This window comes from Kogia breviceps, chromosome 3 (genome assembly GCF_026419965.1).
Source record: "Kogia breviceps isolate mKogBre1 chromosome 3, mKogBre1 haplotype 1, whole genome shotgun sequence".
NCBI lineage: Eukaryota > Metazoa > Chordata > Mammalia > Artiodactyla > Physeteridae > Kogia > Kogia breviceps.
Window position 1 is genome coordinate 17,735,094 of NC_081312.1, and position 7,633 is coordinate 17,742,726.

Below are 7,633 nucleotides of genomic sequence, written 5' to 3' on the forward strand. Positions count from 1 at the left end.
GATATGGAAATGTTTTGAGCAGGAGAGTGAGATGATCTGATCTATGTTTGTGGAGAAGAGATTGTTGACAAGCATGAGCGGAAGCAGGAAGTCCTGTTCAGAGTCTGTTGCAATAGGTTTAGAGAGACAAGTGTGGAGAAAGGAAACATGATCACATTCAGCACAGATTTTCAGGATACAGCCAATTACATGACTGGAGGATTGAAGTTAATAATGATGCCTTCATTGACTGAGATACAGAAGACTGTGGGAGAAGACTCAAGGTGGGAAGATGATATAGACTGAATATTTGTGTCCCCTCAAAATGCATAGGTTGAAGCCCCAGCCCTCCCCCAACCCAGTGTGGCTGCATTTGTAGATAATGTCTCAAAGGAAGAAATTAAGGTAAAATGAGGTCGTAAGTGTGGGGTCCTGATCTGATAGGATTAATGTTCTTATAAGAGACACCAGAGAATGGAATTAGCCTTGTAGTATCATCTGCTTTCAACTTCCCCTATAACAAAAGTTTCAGAATCCTGAAATGGGGCTGTGAACTGAATTGTGTCCCCCTCCCAACAATTTCATATTGAAGCCCTAACCCTCAATGTGACTGTATGTGGAGACATGGCTTTTAAGAAGTAATTAATATTAAATGATGTCATGAGGATAGGATCCTAATTTGATAGCATTTGTGACCTCATACGAAAAAAAGAGATCCCTCTCTCTCTCTCTACACAAAGTCACCAAGGAAATGCCAGGTGAGAACACAGTGAGAAGGCAGATATCTGCACCCCAAGGGAAGAATCCTTACCAGATACCAAACCTGCTGCACATTGAACATGGACTTCCAGTCTTCAGAACTATGATAAAATAAATTTATGTTGTTTAAGGCATGCTGTCTGCGGTATTTTGTTATTAAAACCTGAGTAGACTAATACAGAAGATGTATCAAGAATTCTGTCTTGGATATTTTCAATTTGAGATTTCTTATAATTCTGGGCCAAGAGGACAGGTGTTGAGATATGTGGAGTTCACAGAGGTCAGAACTAGAGATATAAAATGGAAGTCATCTGCTGATTTGTGATGGCTAACACAGTAGTTAATTTGGAGGACAGGAGGAGATCTCTAGGAGTAAGAGGGAAAAAAAAGAAAAATGTGCCCAGCCTAGAGCTCTGGGGGACTCCAACATTCAGACATTGGAGAAATACATGGAAAAGCCAGGAAAAAAAAAATCTGAAAAGTGGCTGATAAAAGAGAAGGAAAACAGGATCCTAGAGCAAAACTCTGGCGTGGGCTGGGGTAGGAGACAGTAAGGAGAAAGAGCAGGGAAATGATGGAAGCTCAGCAAAGACAGGAAATTCCAGAAGAGCTCTCATCACAATCAGAATGTGTTTTCAAGTCCCCAGTCAAACAGAAACTTTGAGCTGTAACTACGAGCAGGAGTAATTATAAACGTGCACCTTCTTCAGTGTGAGTCAGAAATACGTTGAAACTACATCACTTTCATAATAAATAAATAGAACCATTTCTACAATTCTCTGTCACTATCTGTAATTTTACTATGTGAAATTAATTCTCCAAATTCCCAATGTCAAAAGTAACTATTAAACAGAGTATATTCCATGGTTATAGTCAAAATAGTTAACTAGTCTGACATTCCGGAAAATAAAAGAAAAAATGACGGTAAAACCACTCCAATTAGCTTGAATATATTCCAGCCAAGGACACAGCTTTTAATTAACTGATTGTTTTGCTTTAAATTAAATGGCCAGGCAACCTGAAGAATTACTTGGAGAATTATTATATCTATACTTTCAACACAATCTTATTTCTGAACTTCAGGTCTATGTCCCCAGATTCTGTTGGATTATCTCCATCTGGATGACTGATGACAAGACAAATTCAATATCGCTCAAGCAGAGTAAGCTGTCTTTTCTAACAAACTAGCTTCTCTTTCATATTCTCTATCTCCTTGTGGCTGAGATATTTTGCATATTTCATGCCTTCTAATGTATCTAACATTATTAACATAACCATTTTTCACCTGTATTCATCCATGACTGTGGCTTCTGGAAAAGGGACAGTATGAACACCACCTCAGGAATGAAGAAGATGTTATACAGGGGAATTCCTTCCCCAATACCTTGGAGTCACAGTGGCTAGTGAAGGAATCCTATCAAGAGGCTCTAGCCAGGAAGGGAAAGACTCCAGGCCTGCCAGCTCTGTTTCAAAAACAATCTGTTCACATTTTTTTTTGCACATTTTACCTAGCATATCATTTGTGTAGTGTGAGGTCTAGTCAAGATTCCTTTTTCTTTTTTTCCTGTGGATGTCCAATTGCTCATTCACCATGTGTTGAAAATTTCCTCCATTGAATTGGTTTGCAGCTTTGCCAAAAATCACGTATGTGTCTATTTCTGAGTTCTTTCCTGAATTTTCTTGATCTAAATGTCTGTCTGTCTACCGTGACCACACAATCTTGATTACTCAAGCTATACAACAGGTCTAAATATTGGTACTGCAATTCTTCCATTTTATTCTTCTTATTCAAAATTGTTTTAGTTGTTCTAGGGCCTGTACCTTTCAACAACTTTAGAATAAGCTTGGCCATGTCTGCAAGAATCATGCTAGGACTTTGATAGGAATTGCATTAAATTTACACATCAATGTGGGCAAATTTACATCTTTACCACGTTGACTCTTTCAATTGATGAATACAGTATGTCTATCTATCTATTTAGATCTTCTTTCATCAGTATTTTGTGCTTTTGAGCATATAGATCTTGTACATATTTTGTTAAGTTTATACTTATATATGTCATTTCTTTGGAGTGATTGCAAATGGTATTGTGTGTGTGTGTGTGTTTAATTTATTTGCTTTATTTTATGTTTGGCTGTGTTGGGTATTCGTTGCTGCACGGGCTTTCTCTAGCTGCGGCGAGCGGGGGCTATTCTTCGCTGAGGTGTGCGGGCTTCTCATGATTGTGGCTTCTCTTGTTGCAGAGCACCAGCTCTAAGCATGCGGGCTTCAGTAGTTGTAGATCGCGGGCTCTAGGGCACAGGCTCAGTAGTTGTGGTGCATGGGCTTAGTTGCTTCATGGCATGTGGGATCTTCCCGGACCAGGGCTCAAACCTGCGTCCCCTGCATTGGCAGGTGGATTCTTAACCACTGCGCCACCAGGGAAGTCTGATACTGTGTTTTTAATTTTGGTTTCCATGTGTTCATTGTCAACATATAGAAATGTGATTGACTTTTTTTTTTTTAACATCTTTATTGGAGTATAATTGCTTTACACTGGTGTGTTAGTTTCTGCTTTATAACAAAGTGAATCAGTTATACATATACATATATCCCCATATCTCCTCCCTCTTGCTTCTTGTGTCTCCCTCCCACCCTCCCTGTCCCACCCCTCTAGGTAGTCACAAAGCACAGAGCTGATCTTCCTGTGTGATTGACTTTTGTTTGCTGATCTTGTATCTTGCAACCTTTCTAAACTCACTTATTAGTTCTTGGAGTTTTTGGTAAGTTCCTTGGCCTAATATATTATCTGAAGGAAGAATTTTACATTCCTCAGCAAAAAATGCTCAAGTCGCATGACAACACAACCCTCATTTACCTTTACAAACTCATTCTTAATCTTTGTTCTCAACTGATGTCGTTTCCCAGTGTTTGTTTGTTTTCTAATTGTTATTGAAGACCTCCTACATCCTCATCTGGTTGGTTTAAAAATGTAGGTTTCAAAAACTCACCCTAAAGTCTGTGGGGGTAGCCTAAAAACCTGCACTTTTAACATGATATTCTTGATTTTTTTTTTTTTGCAGGGACAAGAAAGTAGAGTTTATTGGTGGGCATGGGTAGGGAGGGGGCAGCGCCAAGGCTCTCACGAGTGCAGGGCCCGCCATTTGTCCAGGGGGCCACGATTAGGGATGTACTTGACCCCACAGCCATCCGAGATGAGCCGCTTTTCTGCCACCATGTTTTCAAACTCATCTGCATTAAACTTAGTAAATCCCCACTTCTTGGAAATGTGGATCTTCTGGCGGCCAGGGAACTTGAACTTGGCCCTGCGGAGGGCCTCAATCACATACTCCTTGTTCTGCAGCTTGGTGCGGATGGACATTATGACCTGGCCAATGTGGACCCAGGCCACTGTGCCCTGGGGCTTTCCAAAGGCACCACGCATACCTGTCTGGAGCCTTCAGAGGACAGCTGCTCATACTCATCCGACACCATATGGCCACACAGTGGGAACTCATCCACTTTTGCCTTCTTACGCCCCAGGTCAAAGATGCGGATCTTAGCATCAGGGACACCTCGGCAGAAGCGAGACTTTGGGTACGGCTTGTTCTTACAATACCGGTAACAGCGGGCGGGGCGGCGGCCCATGGCGACACCAAGATCTTCAGTGGCGTGCCGAAGGGAAAGAGGTCTTGATTATTTTTATATACCTTTAGGTTTGAGAGCAACACACCTCAGCTTCAACCAAAAGGAAATTCTCATTTTTCTTGAACCTACCACCCACTTTTAAGGCCATCAAATCTACTCCTGGCTTCAAGACCTCATGGTTCATTACTTCCAAATTTTCATAGTATCACCTCTACGTCCCTTACACAATATTTCAATTTTATTTAAACTTAAATTCCTCAAATCTGCATCAAACTATTCTTTATTTCTGCCTTGGAGGAAAATCACCCAACTCTTAATAAAGGTACCATGAAGACTTCATGGTGTCTGACTTCAGACGGGTCCTGCAACATGCACTTAAGTCCTCCAAATCTACACAGTAGTTATTTCAAATATGCATCCATTTCTTCAAAGTCCCCTTCCTCTCAACATATCATAGTAAATGACCTAGTTTCCTAATTCACAGAAAGAAAAAAACAACTGTTTCACTTCTTCACCTAAAATCTTGCCTTCATCCATACATTGTTCAAAGACTATTCCATCACCCTTTCTTTCTAAAATGTACAAATCATCTTGACTGAAAATAACTTCTATCAAATACCCTCTTACTCAAGTGGGTTTTTTTTTTTTTTTTATTGCTTTCCACTGGATCACTCCCCTAAGAATATACACATACTTGAGATCTCTCACCTATAAAAAAATAAAAATAAAAATAAAAATAAAAAAATAAATAAATAAAACATTCAACAATACTGTGTTCATTTTTGGCTATTGTCCTATCACATAATAGTTCTTCATTTCTTACCTTATCAAAAGAGAACATAATACCTGATGTTTCCACTTCTTCATTTCTGAAGTTATTGAAGACTGCATTTGCCCTCATTGAAAATGACCTGATAAAGTAATTAAGGATCCCTAATTCCCAAATCCAATGGATAATATTTATCATTACTAGCACATAACACCACTTTAAACTTTCTCCTTTCTCAACTTCCATTACACTACACTCCCCCTGAAACCTCCTTCTTAGTCTTTTGTTAATGAATCATAAACTTCCTATTGCTCCTTATACTTTGAGAGTTTTCAGTGCTCTCTGATCCTATTCTATCTAAGCCTGGACACTCCATCATTCCATGCAACTATTTTAATTACCTGTGTTGTTTCCAAGTCCCGAATCAACACTTTCATATTCTTTTGAGTTCTCCCTTCATCTCTCTCTTGAGCTCTTCAACATTTCTTCCAACTTCCAAATTGACAATTCAACATAAAGTTCTAAATGTACCTCAAACTCAACCTGTCCTAAAACAACCTCACCCTCTTGCTGCTTCTACCAGCCTTTCCTCTCCTATTTCCTGTATTGGTTACTGGAAAGCCAGCTTCTTTAGCTGCCCTCGCAGAAACCAGAGAGTGGTTTCAACCCTCCTTCTCTCATTCCTGTAAGCAATCAGCCCCGACATCCTGCCACTTCTACACGCTACCTCTTTCCATTGTCAAATCTGCCTTCCCTCTCCATGTGCAAGGCCACCACCACGGTTCATTATTTAATCATGTCTCATTTGAACCACAGAAGCAATCATCTAATTTCACTCCCCTTCTCAGGTCTAATGTATTCCAAGCCATCCTCTCTTTACACCACAGCCTGGGCAGTATTTCAGATAAGCAAATCTCTGTTCATATTTTTTCAGTTCTTTCTTACAGACTTAGGAGGACACAAAATGCTTTTTATGACCTGACTCTACTGCATTTCCTCTATATGCACTCTAAACCTAACTTTACTGAATCCCTTGGGCCCATTTAACAGTCTAATTCTCTCAATTTATCTATTTATCTGAGTCTTTCCTCATTATTGCTTGACAAGTAAATTTCTCTTCATTCTTAAAGTCTCAGTTTTATATTAACCTACCATTAATGAAGACTTCCTTTATTTTTGCAGGCAGACAGGTACCTTTTCTTATCTTTTTATATAATATTTTATATATTCTTTTGTGATCACTTATATCATATTGTTTTGTAATTGTGTTTAGCTGTTGACCCACTAAATTCAATATAAACTCTATTAGCACAAACATTCTGTTGTGTTCTATTTTGTTTCCAAAATTTCTTATAAAAGAGCATGACCCACAGTAGAGACATATTAAATGTTATTGAGTGAAGTACTGGACAGTGAAAGAGAGATATTCACACAAATTATAATAACACAGGACCAAGAAAGACACACTTTTTATTGGAATATAAATGGAACATGAATATATAGAGAGAGAAACTTTAAGACCAGAGAGATTTGACTTCAGCCTAAAAAGACAGCCACTACAATGTCAGGAGAGGGAGAGATGTCATTTTAGGAAACAGGTACCATATAACTAAATACATGCAGATAAAAACACGACATGTTCAGTTATAGCTGCATAGTCTTATTGGCCAGTCTATATAGTAAACGGAGAAATGAGTGCACTGAGAAATAAGAATGTAAAAGAGATATTAGATCTTATTGTGAAAGGTTTCCAATACCATGTTAGGAAATTAAAACAATTGGCATTCAAGAGCCACTTAGGCATTTTTAACAGAGGTGGGTGGGTTTTCAGAAATTTGCTTTTCCATGAGTATAAAACAAGGGGGGTTTTAAACTCACAAACACTTTAGAGGTGGGGCGGATGGAAAGTGCCTTCAGAAATTCAGGACAAAAGTAACATGGACCTGAACTAGGGCAATGAATGCTAATAAACAAAGAGCATCTGGAATCTGACTTCTAATTCTGGTGGCTTCACATTTTCATAAGAGGCCCCAAAGGATATAAATAACTTTATCTGCATGTACTTTCAAAAAGAAGACTATATTTTACTATGTGTTATAATAGAGACAACACATAAAAATAAGACCTGCCCCCATAATGAAGCAGAATGTAATTTTCTATGCATGATTTTAACTTCCTGGATGCTAAAAGATCTTGCCAAACCAAGCAATCCTGATATTGAATTAAATAATCAAACATGAAGAGAGAAATTATGCTAACTCTAAGCAAGAAAAACATACTATTTTTTTATGAGAACTAAATATGGATGAAGAGTTAAAGCAAAGGAAAACTGAAAGTTTCTCCTAAAATACTTTAAAATGATTATATAAAATTGATTAGGCTTTTAAAACCTGGGTGGTATTTGTATGTCTAATTCATAATCCCACAGACTCAGAATACTTGATAGCACTGTAAATATATTCATATTCGTGCATACATATATTTATATTTAGAAATAC

General features: G+C 38.4%; 1 pseudogene; it reads right to left on the minus strand.

Annotated features, from left to right (window-relative positions):
• Positions 1–3,802: 3,802 nt before the first annotated feature.
• LOC131752404 (large ribosomal subunit protein uL16-like) lies at positions 3,803–4,403 on the minus strand (annotated as a pseudogene).
• Between the last annotated feature and the right edge of the window lie 3,230 nt (positions 4,404–7,633).